Here is a 13690-nt window from a genome sequence, read left to right on the forward strand (position 1 = left end):
ACATAAAGAAAACACTTCAGGCGTTACGAAGCTTCCAAATGTCAAAATCCCCAGTGCAAACGAAAATAAATCAAATTAATATGTAAATATGTCCCAGGTTTTGATTCGCTATGAAAGTTTGACAGATAACATCAGGGGTGTGTGGATTCATGCAGAACATGCAGGGGTGAGTGAAATAGCTTGGGACTGCTTGGGACCGTTGTTCTGGTACTGAGTGAGCCAAAAATAATAATGATTTTCTTCGGGACCCAGTGGTCTTAGAGTTACCTCTATGGTACTACCATAGAGGTAACTCTAAGACTAGAAGGTCCCGAAATAACGTGCTCAACTTTTTGGCTCAGCTCTGGTACTCTCTTCGGTCCCCAGCTAATCGATTCACCCCTCGAAACATAGGAAAAACCAATAACCCCTCATTTTATCTGTCAAACTTTCATAGCGAATCAAAACAAACATTGCGTAGTACTAGAATTTCGACTAGAATAGGGTACGTTAATCGTTTGCTTGGGACCAATAGGCTACTAAAGTGGCGAGCCAATTTAAAATCGTTAGTTTCGTATTGATTGTTGGTACTACGCAATGTTTGTTTTGATTCACTATGAAAGTTTGACAGATAAAATGAGGGGTTATTGGTTTTCTTATGTTTCGAGGGGTGAATCGATTAGCTTGGGACCGAAGAGAGTACCAGAGCTGAGCTCTACTCGTAGAACTTAAATTATGCACTCATAATGCTTAAAAACAAACAAATAGTGTTGAAAACATAAATGACCTATGTAACTGTGATTATAACAAAACGTCCTATATAACATGTCCAATGTACACCTGCACACTTAAATTTTTTCGCCGAGATTCCAACAGCCGAGTAATTCTGCAATTTATTTTGCTGAGATTCAGTAAAACAATTGCCGAGACTCAGCTAACAAATAACATTTTGCTGAGATATCAGCTAACAAACAGATATTTTGCAGAGATATCAGCAAAAGTGAATGCCGAAGTAATCGGCTGTTGGAGATTTTACCGAGCTAGATTAAGTGTGTGACAAGAGCAAAATGTCCTATGTAACATTTTTCACGTTTTCATAGAAAAAAATGTATGAAACGGGTAGATTATGATTTCAATTTCAATTTTACTATCACATTTCAGTACTAACATTTGAAAACGGCGCAAAATCCATTTGTAAACAAATGGTTTGTGGGCCCTTTACTCGCTACTCGAAGTACACCCACGCAAACCAACAGCATCGTCAGGAAGGGGAAGATTTCCCCTACCCGATGTAGCTGTTGTGTTGCGTGGGTGTACTTCGAGTAGCGAGTAAAGGGCCCACAAACCATTTGTTTACAAATGGCTTTTGCGCCGTTTTCAAATGTTAGTACTGATTTTACTATTAAAGGTCTTAAAAATGTCAAAAGTTGACTGGTTTAAAATAGTATCAAAAAAGATTTTGTCAATCTTCAACCTCGTTTTTCTCGAAAAGAGTGAAATGTTAGATAGGACCTTTTGAAAAGTTAGGCGAGATTTGTTTATAAATGTTGATAGTACCTTTTCATTTGTTGGTCTAAAATATAATATTGAATTGGTTCCACTTTTTGATACACGGATAGAAATCTCCTTATACCTTTTGGCAAATTTCCATTGCTGATTATTCATAAAATGTATAAGTCAACTAATAAGCAGACGCCTTGCAAAAAGTTAATAAAGATCATGTGTCAAATGAAATGTATAAGCGGTCACACATACCTTTTATGCATTCTAATACACACAAAAAATAATCGCTAATAAAATTTTAAAAAAACATTCGTCGAATTAAAAGTTTGCATTGGTTCTTTTTGGTAGAAAGCGAGGTAGAAAGCGCTTGGCTTTCAAAATGAAAGTAATCCAACTGTCAATTCAAAAGTTTCCTGCTACTTTCTTTTAAAAGTTTAAGCTTTTAAAAAGAATTGTATTACTGTCAAATAAAAAGTTTGGTAGTGCAGAAATTAAAAGTGGATTATGTTTAATTCAAAACATAGATTTTACGAGAAAATTCTGCATAGTTAAAATAACATGTGCCATTTTAAGCTGAAAAAAAATATTTTCAATTTAAAACCAAGCATTTTCAACATAATAACTTATTTTTTTTATTTTAAATTAAAGTAAATATTACATTTAAAGTTTTTATAATTTGATTGAAAGGTCACACATATATTTCTTTTGTTTCCAAAACATATAATAAATTATAATTATTAGTCGTTTTCGAGGCTAATAGCGATGATGTTGACATCGTGGCTGTCTTCCTTCTCGATCTTTACCTTGGGGATCGAACGATCAATTTTGGACGGGGGTCCATCGGTTCGAACGTGGACCAGGTACTGGCAGCCTGGTGGATTCCAACGGCAATGCACGTTGTATTCGCTGGTACAGAAATCGTTCGTACCCGCTTTGGGAAGGGTTCACCATTCAGTTTCTCGTTCACCGTTGCTCCCCTGAATCGGGGTCTTCCATCAATGTCCGGAGGTAGTATTTTATGGTCAAAAGCGATTACAACATGATGGTTCCGTGTTCTGATGCGAACAGATTATTCGATAGCTCTCCTCTCCGAACAGGGAAAGCAACATCCTAGGCAATCGAATTACGGTGCGAATCAGTCATCATCTTCAATCTCCGCTGTGGATTTTGCCTACATAAAACCGGAAACGAAAAGGTTACAAGCCACCTAATTTTCATTAATTAAATTAACATTAACTTACAGTCCCACTTGCATCTTGCTTAAATCCATCTCAGGGTTTGCCTTTTTGTCATAGCCGACAACTTCATTGGACTGTCTTTGCCCCACGTATGTTCGGATCAGGCTCAGGATCAGTTAAATGCGGCTTTGCTTCTCGCTCAGACCCATGGCAATAATCGATAGCTTCTTGATTGAGTGGAAGAGGAGCTGTTAGTGGAGAAAAAGACGATATGTATGTACTTTGCATTCATATGGGGAAAATTTACTCCCTTAAATTCCTAACGAATCACCTGAATATAATCATATATATATAGGTCAACACCACGACCGGGTTAAGAGAATCATTTACTGGAAGCTATTTAAAAGTATTTATGAAACGTAGGTTCCACCCACGCCAGAGAACGAAATCTTCATGAAACGTCACTATTTCTCTCCGTTTTTCATCATTATCCTAGTCATTGTCCTCAATAAAAAAGGGTCGCACAATCAGAATAACATTACCAATCGATGCTCACGTTTTCGCACTTGATCCGGATTGATTCCACTACTTTTCCGGCGGAATTGAACAAACTGATCTCTCATTCTGAAACGCACTATTAAAAATGTAAAAAAGGCGGTAAATGAAGGTTCAGTGCTGCCATAGACCTTTTTGACGTTTAATCGTCTTTCTCTATCTAGCACACATGGATGAATGCACGGTTTGTTTTCCCACTAATCTATTTTCCTCTTGCTCGCACTCGTTCGATTTAAACGGTGCAGTAGTATGCGCCGATTAAACGTCAAAAAGCTCTATGAAAAATGTCGGTATTTTTGACAGTTGAATAACTTTTCATTTAAAAAAATGCACTTTTAAAATTACACGTCAAAATTGAAAGAAGCACTTTCAAATCAAAAACATAAATTTCGATTTATATATTTTCATAGTTGAAACTGCGAGTTTTGAGAAACTTTCAATTTGAAAATACAATATTTTTATTTGAACAATTTTTGTTCTTTGTGTGTAGGACCTATGTGGTTTGTCTTATGGAATGTATAAGGCTGATGCTTTGGCAAAAATGTATAAGTGAAACACATGAATTAAATAATTGATTTTCGTTTCGTGTAGATCATAATTCTATCCGCCAGACTACACAGAAAAAAAAGTTGTTGAATATTACATCCAAACTGCTGCAACCAGGTCAATCCATCGGTTGTGTAATATAACGTTGTACCAAGGGGCAAGACATTGTAATATATATTTAATATATTTGAAAGATTTGGCGGGTTTCAAAATATTAGCGATATTTCGCTATATATTTTCTCGCTGTCAAGAAACTGATGAGTTTTTAATTCAGTGTTTGTTTCTTGTCATCGTAGAAGAAGATGGTGGCCGAATGTTGATAATATCAACTCGGCTCATTTTTTTTCTTGTTCGTCGGCGATCAGCACAGGCGAGTAAGCTGGACAGGAATATTCAAGACATTTCAACTTTCTGCAACGAGAAGAACTCATCGATGTTCCGATGCCGGTGTATCTGCGTGCCTAGCAGATAGAAGTTGATAGCACCGAGATTCTCGAAGGAAAACATCAAGTACCAATTTTTATTTGTTTCCAGTTTATGGATACAGAGGAGGAATTCGAACACAGACACCTGCGGGGGCATCCGAAAATGAATTCTACGATAGATCCCGACGAAACCGAAAAAATCTCCAGATGGGAAAATCGAGTGATCCCGATGGAAAATCCGATGATCGATCCCGCACACGGATTCCGATGCAGAGTCCAAAGAAGGCTCCCGATGGGGAAAATCTTATGGTGGGTCCCGATGGGGAATCCGAAGATACACCTTGATGGAAAATACGTGAAGTAAGAGATGTATTGGGAACCTATGATCTTCCCTACATCCAGGCGGTCTACGAATTCCTTTGTTTGTCTGATGTAAGAGTTTGATGTGACCATCCCCTCCTTTCCACACATCTTCCAGCCATTGTGTCCCAGTATTATTATCCTCCTATTTCTGTGCTACTTGCCCTTGCCCAGTCAACATTTGGTCAACCGTCCGAGAAGAGTATCTGAAGGAGGCTTCAGAAACCAGTTTCCTACCTAGATCCTTCCAATTGAAATTGTTACCTATTAGCCTCGAGCCCGCCACGAGTAATTGGTACCCAATCTAACTTAGATTTACTGCTGTATAAAATGTAAATTCAAACATTACTGATTTTTGGCTCCGTTAAGTTAAGTTAAATTTATATTAATATTAAGTTAAAGTTTAGTTTAAGTTAGGTTAAAGTTGAGTTCTTGAAAGATGTCCGAATTTCTTGACAGAACATTCAAAACATCCAAGAAGTTGCCTAGAACTCCCAAGGGATCGTCAATTAATTATGTCACACTTTTAGGGGGGAGGGGGAGTTTTGGAAACTGTGACGAGTCATACAAAAACAAATTAAGGTCCATACAAAAAATGAGACTAAGGGGTGAAGGGGGGTTGAAAATGGGCCAAATTTGCGTGACATAATTAATGAACCTTCCCCAAGAAGTTTTCGAAAACTACCAATTAGTTTCCCAAGAAGTTCACAAGAACTCCCCATGAACTTCCCAAGAAGTTCCAAGATCTCTCTAATAAAATTTGTTATTTATTTACAATACAAATTTTATTAGGGAGATCTTGGGACTTCTTGTGAACTTCTTGGAATGACGTGTTCAGGGTATTATCCAAATCATTTGTGGAATACAGTAATGACCCGATTTTGCAAGCCACCTTTTTGAAAATATTTTCTTATGTTCGAAGAAACCCATGCCGTTTTCCATTTGTCTTTTTGCATCAGAGTATACCTTAAGCATGCACCTTGAAGATGAATGAGAAAGATTTAGAATTAGGTTATGTGAAATTATTGAAAGAAAAAAGTCTATTGCGGCTGACAAAATCGGGTAATTACTGTGATTGTATCATTTAGGTTATCGTTCGGGTATGTTATTTTTTCATTGGAGCTTCCAAAGAAGTTCCAAGAACTTCCCAAGAAGTTTCGAAGAACTCCCTATTGGGATCCAGCTTTGGACTCCATATCGGGATCTGGCTTTTGACTATCGGGATCCAGCATCACACACGGTATCGGAATCTGGCTTCGGACTCTATCGGGATCCGGCTTGAGATTCTCCATTGGGACCGGCTTCGGATTCCCCATTGGAATCCATCATCGGATTCCGTCTACGGAAACCACATCGGGATCCGTCTACGGAAAGCACATCGGGATCCGTCTACGGAATCTCCATCGCAGGGCTGTTACAAGCCCCCCTATTCTGCGAGTCACGTGACTCTCTCTCACCGGTGATGTGACAATAGTCACCTCGTGTGAGGTGACTCTCCATTTGATTGACATGGAGAGTCACCTCACACGAGGTGACAATTGTCACCTCACCGGTGAGAGAGAGTCACGTGACTCGCAGAATAAGGGGGAAGATTTTCTAAATTTGATCCGCGAAATCCGCGATTTCTCAAAAGAAATCCGCGACTTCAAATACTAATCCGCGACAAAAAAAAACTGTATTCATTGCCTAAAAATACCATTTATATACTACTACATGGCATTTCAAGGTTATTGCTTATAGCATATAAGATTTTTGCCTGCTCTCAACTTAGTGTTCTTTGAAGTACTTTCACATTTTAATTGAGAGCTTTCTATGCCTGTACCATCCTATGCCCAAAGAAGTAGAGAAATTTACCAATCTGAAAAATTAATAGTCCGGACGGAAAAACGAACTCAGTCGCCTCCAGCATAGACTTGCTTTGTAGCTGCGCCTTTACCGACTGAGCTAAAGGAGTATCGTTTGTAACGGTTCTATAACATTCCCCAGAAATCCATTCCCTAGAAAACCATTCCCCAGAAAAACATTCCCCAGAATGTACCATTCCCCAGAAAAGCATTCCCAAGAATTTACCATTCCCCAGAAAAGATGATGAAATTAGTAATTTTCACTTTTCTTTTTTTTTACTATTGATAATACATTATGTTTACTTTTATGGAACTATGTATTTATCATTTCCAAACCATTTTTAGCTCTTTATAAAATGACAACCTTCAAGTTTTCGAGCATCATTTGATAAGTCAAAGGGTCTATTATGCAATCCAATTCCAATCCTTATCGAAGAATTGTTCGATCTGAGTTGAAGAATTTCTCGTGATGGATTAAAAAATCGGTGCATGGAAAGTTGAACTATCGATTACTAATTTTTAACATTATTCCACTCGTTATTATCCCAAATGGTCATTACCTCGAATCCCTTGCGAAAAGCTATTGATTATATATTTTCCTTATATATTAAAAGAAGGGAATATTCCCTTTTTTATCATACATCCAAAGAATTTATTATTTTCTCTTTTATATATTCAAAGAAGGGAATATTCCCTTCTTTATCGTTTATCCAAAAAATTAATTATTTCCTTTTCATATATTTTCAAAGAAGGGAATATTCCCTCCTTTATCATATAATTAGCGAATTAATGATGTTTTCTTTTATATATTTAAAGAAGGGAATATTCCCTTCTTTATCGTATATCCAAAGAATTAATTATTTCCTTTTGTTATATTTTCAAAGAAGGGAAAACCCATTGATTCATTAAGGTCTCCTAAAACCCCTTGACCCATTAAGAAGTTTTCTTCTTCTTTTTATATACACGAAAGAAGATTCCAGGAGTGACTATAATAAACAAAAATAGTAAATCTTTTTTTTTCAAGATCTCCTTGTAGGCTAAGTGAAAAGCAGAACACATCTTCGCCCGGCAGCCAAGATATCCCGACTAGCCGCTCAAATCCACTCTGATTATTCATCGCGAGATTCTTGACTGTAGCTGGGTTAACCTCTCCTATAGCCTCTAGCACCTTGGGACTATTTGACACCCAGTTACGAATGTGGAAACCTGCCTTCCGGTGGACTTCCGCCACATCCAGAGCTAGCTCGATTGCTTCTTCCTCCGTGTTTACGCTGTCCAAGTAATCGTCAACGTAGTGTCTGTTCTTGATTGCTGCCGCCGCTCTTGGATGTTCCCTCTCGTTCTCCGCTGCATTTAGGTTCTTGACATACTGCGATTGGGCTGGAGAACAAGTCGCTCCGAAGATCGCAACGTCCGATACCATAGTAATCATAGACTGGGACGGTGAGTTGCGAAACACGAAGAGCAGCGCACTCCGATCCTCTCTCCGAATCCCGAGCTGCAGGAACATTTCTTGGATGTCACCAGAGAATGCCACCTCCCGTTCACGGAACTTGAACGTAACATACAGCTGTGGTGTCAACAAATCAGGACCTTTCAGCAACATCGTGTTCAGCGAAACTCCGTTTACCTTTGCCGCTGCGTCCCATATCACTCTTACCTTTCCCGGTTTGTTAGGGTTCAAAACCACTCCGAGAGGAAGGTACCAAGTGCGGTGTGGGTCGAACTCTGACATTTCTTCTTCCGTTACCGCGTGGATGTAGCCTTTCGCCTGATAATCCGCTATTTGGTGCCGTACGCTTTCGTAGAGTTGTGGATCCTTCTCAAGACGCTTTTCGAGACATTTCAGACGGCGCTCGGCCATCGGTCTGCTATTCGGGAATTCGATGATGTCTTGTTTCCACAGTAGTCCAGTCTCGTACTTCCCATTCGATGTTCTCACGGTCGTTTTTTCGAGGATTCGACGAGCTCGCTGATCTTCACTTCCTTCCAAATTCGGCGCCACAGAGACCCCTAGACTTTCCACAGAGAAGAATTCCCGTACGTAGTCATGCAGATCGAGTTCCGCTGGCTCCACGCATATGTGCATCTGCCGGTGTTGAAATTGATGAGCTCCCCCTCGTAGACCGCCGCAGACTACCCATCCGATACGAGTTTTCGCAGCGACTGGCTCTTGTTCTTCTCCTTCCCGCAGTTTCAACGTATTCATTAGATGAGTGTTGTTTAACCCAATCAGCACACCAGGAACGGCCCTTTGGAAACTCTTGACTGATAGGTTTCGGAAATGCTTGTACTGCTTCGCCATGCTTTCAAAGTCCAACGATTGCTCCGGTAGCCCTAAGTTCTCGACGGTGTAGACCTCCGATACATCAAATCGCTTCTTACCGCCGGGTTCTGATATTCCCAGCTTTCCCAGTTGTTTAGTGGGAATCTTTTTGTTGATCCCGCTTGTCCACTGAATGCACAAGGATTGCATTTTTCCATCAGCTCCGAGTTCTTCCGCTATCGATTTTTCTACTAGGGTAACCGATGATCCATCGTCCAGAAACGCGTAGGTATCAATGGATCCATTCTCCCCGTATAACGTCACCGGAAGTATCTTGAACAACGTCGACGAAACGGGCTGACGATGGATGGTGACAGTAGCGTTGGTGGTAACCGTGGATTGTCCTGCAGCGGGCTCGTAATGTAGTAGCTGATGATGGCGCTTTTCGCAACCGTTGACGCCGCAAACCTCACCTTCACATGGCCAGCGAGTATGCGAAATGAGACATCTACGACACAGCTTGTTCACTTTCACCACTTTCCAACGTTCATCCAACGATAGCTTCTTGAATGATGAACAATTCGCTACAACGTGATCCATCGCCTTGCACATCGGGCAGCGTTTTTCACCTTCACTTTCCTTGCTTTTACCGTCCGTTGGCATCTCTCGACGGTCACTCTTTTGTTTACTGGACGATACCGTACTCCTCCGGTCACACGCAGCGTGCGTATTTACGAATGCCCTTTCCTTCGCTCTCGGCTTCTCCTCCTTCGGGATTCTCGCTGAGAAACACAGGTTTGTAACACCACTGGTAGCAGATGTCACCTTTTCCATGTACTCCCCAAAAGCGCTCAAATCGACAACCGGTAGATTCTCTTGGAAGAGCGCCCAGCTGAATTTGATGGTTGCTGGAAGCTTATCGACGAGCTCCTGGAGAAGAATAGGGTTGGAAAGATGGTTCTCCATTCCGACAGCCCTCAGATGCCCACATAAATTTTGGACAACTAACCCAAACTGGACTAGCGTTTCCAGTCTTTCCGCCTTTGGCGCTGGCGTCGCACGCACTTTGGCAACCATGTTATGCACGATCTGTTCAGGCCTCCCAAACAAGGTCTGCAGAGTGGTTAGAATTTGTGGCACGGTCGACGGATGAAGAAGGAAACTACTGACCGACTCTTTTGCAACCCCTTTTAGGGAACGTTGCAAGCGCAGAAGATTTTCCGAGTCCGAGTAGCCACAAGTTTCAGTAGAGTGCTTGTAGCTACTTATGAAGAGTGGCCAGTCGATTGGATCCCCAGAGAAAATTGGAAGCTCTTTTGGGATGACATGCCTGGCAGCTAGCTGGTGATGTGTTGGACCATATTGTACCGGTGGAAACTGATTATGTTGACAAGGATTCAACTCCGGAGGGTGATACGGATTGAACTGTGGATGACCCTGTGGTCCTACATAAGGTGGCCCTAACGGATTGAGCTGTGGTTGAACTTGTGGCCCTACATAAGAAGGCCCTAACGGATTGAGCTGTGGTTGACCTTGTGGCCCTACATAAGAAGGCCCTAACGGATTGAGCTGTGGTTGACCTTGTGGCCCTACATAAGAAGGCCCTAATTCTGGGGGTACAATAAATGTACGAGGCGTTCCTAATCTGTCTAACGAATTAGCGACACTGGGACAGGGTGTCGCAATGTTGGAGGAGTTATTTATTCCACTACGCTCCAAATCAGGGGTACGGTCCGTACTCACGCGTTGCATTGGCTGAGCCGATGGTGCCACCCGTTGCGACCCGGTTGCTTGAAATGGATGACTCTGCTCTCGTTGGCGAAGTAATTCTCGCTGCTCGGCCATTTGTTGCTCCAACGATCGAAATCTTCGTCGGTCTTCGTCTCGGTCCGCTAGCTCATGCTGCCTTACTGCCACCAGAGTCTGATACTGCTCATGACTCATTTCAAGCTGCTTCTGCAAAGCGTCTTCAACCTTGAGCAATTGGTCCCGTTCTTGCGTATGCCGTTGTTCCAAGAGCTTCAACTTGTTGACTAGTTCCATCTCTCGTTTGCGCCTCAAATCATTCTCCTCTCGATGTTTGGTTTCCAGATCATGCTGCCTCCGCAAGCCGTCTTCCATTTCACGCAGCCGCTGCCGGTCCTTATCGCGCTGTTCTTCCACGCGTCTGAGGTGATCTTCCAACTCACGCTCACGTTGCTCATGTCGTTTCAGTTCATCGTTATGCTGATGTTGAAGTTCAAGACTTTGCTGCTTCCTTAACTGGTTGGTTTCACGATGCCAAACTTCGTATGGAGAGGTGTTCATCATTTGCTTTGGTACGATCTTCGGGATCGTGCCAGTTTTTGATGACATCGGATTCGTTGCGATCTTCAACGGTGCAAGCCCAGAATCTTCCAGTAGGCGAGTGTACGGCTGAATGTTCACCAACTGTAGCTTTGGCGAAATCAAATGGTTTGACGGACTCCGATGTTGATTGCTTGCTGAATCTGACTCGCTTCGTGGATTTTCCCCGATGGTAATGCTATCGGCTGTAGGAGAGATGGAGATTTCGTCCCCATCGATATCCACTACTTCCTCGTTGATTCCGCTATTCATCAGCGGAGTTGACGTTCCAACGGGTGTTGGGGCTAGTTCCTGAACGGAGTTCTTGGTCTCGGTCACGATTCCTTCACTTTCACCACTTTCCAACGTTCTTCATCGCTTTATCGACCAGCCGTAACCGTTCCTCCTCCACTTTCTCCTGTAGAAGCCTTTCTTCCTCCAATCGTTCTAGATCACGGGCTATCTGAGCTCGCCGTGAACTAGAGACACTGGACCGTCCAGCAACAGAACTAGCAGACGGAGGGGGTACCACAGTTGAACACTGCGCACAGGAAAAGTCCTTCGAACGTACCGTAACTGGATCGACATTAGCGCACGAGAGATGGTACCAACGCTTACAGCCTCCGCATTGGACCATATACAGCTCGGCATTATTGGGTCGATCACATTCCGCACACTCGCATTCATTTCCATGCTCGAGATCGATCACCGAAGGCACAAAACTATCGTCCGCTGTCATGTCCGGATCATCAGTAATCGCACAAGCACCAGTTCCCGGCGCTTCCTGGGTGGCCTTGGCTCTAGATCGGGTCTGGCGGACGAATGATCTTTGCATTATGATAAAGATTCTTTGAGAATGTTGCGATAACTTTCTTTTCCGAGCTCTTCGAAGCAAATCGTCCTTTTTTTGTAGTGCGATAGCTCAAAGCTGCAATGTTTATTATTTAGTTAGTTTTAGGTTATTTTGGTTTCATCATATCTACTTACAATCTGTCTCGTACTTAGTATTAATTCACAACTTCAATAGCAAAATTCAAATTCATCATTATGTTAAGCAAATACCTGTAATTAAATCTAATTGTTACTAACTAATTAAGAGAAAATATAAATTTTAATTCACTTTTTACTTCTGCTTCAAAACACTATACAATGACAAATCATTATTTCTTATCTCTCTGACATTTCACCAAAACGATCCATGGTCTCCCAATTCATCTTCCACAACATCCAAATTGTACGAGGGGTCGTTAGATGGATCCACTCGTCGGAACACTAATACATGGTTTTCTGGGGAATGGTTCATTCTGGGGAATGCTTTTATGGGGAATGGTGCTTTCTGGGGAATGAGATTCTGGGGAATGGTTTTCTGGGAAATGGTTTTCATGGGAATGGTTTTCTGGGGAATGTTATAGAACCATTTGTAGCATTTGAAAAAAAAATAACAATGTATCATCTTCAGTTATTTATGTATAGTATAAATTCTGAGTAATTAGTAAACATAATAAAATATAAGATTCTATTGAATAATACCGGCCTAGATTTGATGAAACATTATTTAAAAAAAATTAATGCAATTTAATTTGAAATGCAAATTTTCTTGAAAGTTAACCTTTGCGTCTCTGACGTATTATGCTGTTCTAAATGTTGTAGTTAATTTGGCTGTAGTTTTCTCAAATTTTGACCGATTCAAACCAAACATCCTGCACATAATTGAGAAATTACCAGAGATTCATAAGACACCCTTAATGTTCACGTCGCGTTCTGTATTTACACGGATATTCCTTGGTGTCTGTCCAATGGTGAGACATTTTCATTATTTTGTTTTATATCTACTATGAACCTATTCATTTTCATTTTCATTTTCATTTTCAAGCACAGAAGGGGGTCATAGGGCCAAGTCACCAGCGAAAAATCGCTGTCCATACTGCTCCAGGGTAGAGGTATAGATTTGGCATCACAGAATAATAACCACAGGGGTCAAATGAATCCTGTTTACGATACCGGGTAGTAAGGAAAGCTGTTGAACATAGGGAATAGTCAGAGTAAGAATAATAGAGTAATAGAGTAATAATAGTGAAAAATAGAGTAATAATAGTGAAAGTTAGGAAAATAAGCAGGTAGAGATGGTTGATTTGCAATGGCTATCGACTCTGTTATATGGCCTACCGTATCAGATTCAAATTTAATGTCGTTTAATATTGCGCTTATTACGCTTTATTACAATCTCCTTTCATACTTGTTTGTTTTAAAGTGAACTGGATGAAATGATTGTTTTATCAAAATTATGTTAAAGTTAACTACTATTCATATTTGCTAATTAATACCTAAATGTAATTTTTAATTTTATGAAGATAAGTTGCTCAGAATAGCAGCCTGTAATTCCGTACCTGAATCCGCATGAGTCTGCATGAAGCAGCCGATTGCATCAAGGAAGTTCTATTAACAACCAAGAATTAATCGTTTGAGGTATACTGAAGCATTAAGAAGGTGATATGTGTCACTATGGTAAATCATCATCGTTGCAAATATAAAAAAAATTAAACATAACCCTTTGCTTCAGTACCGTCAAACTCCATGTACATGGGGAGGGATCTACTATAAACCTATTCGTTGTCAAATCATGACCGAATCGTATATGTCACTTTGTAAATCGTCGAGGACATCAGTTGATTTGTCTACTAGATCAACCAAGACTGCAATAATGTCTGT

General features: G+C 40.9%; 1 protein-coding gene across 1 annotated transcript in view; it reads right to left on the reverse strand.

The window, feature by feature from the left end:
* Positions 1-13690, reverse strand: part of LOC135710637 (delta(24)-sterol reductase-like) — a 210114-nt gene that overhangs the window by 163587 nt on the left and 32837 nt on the right. The window lies entirely within an intron of this gene.

Source organism: Ochlerotatus camptorhynchus, unplaced genomic scaffold (assembly GCF_037179485.1).
Source record: "Ochlerotatus camptorhynchus isolate MF236.1 unplaced genomic scaffold, CSIRO-AGI_Acam_v1.1 ptg000394l, whole genome shotgun sequence".
In the NCBI taxonomy this organism is placed as follows: domain Eukaryota; kingdom Metazoa; phylum Arthropoda; class Insecta; order Diptera; family Culicidae; genus Ochlerotatus; species Ochlerotatus camptorhynchus.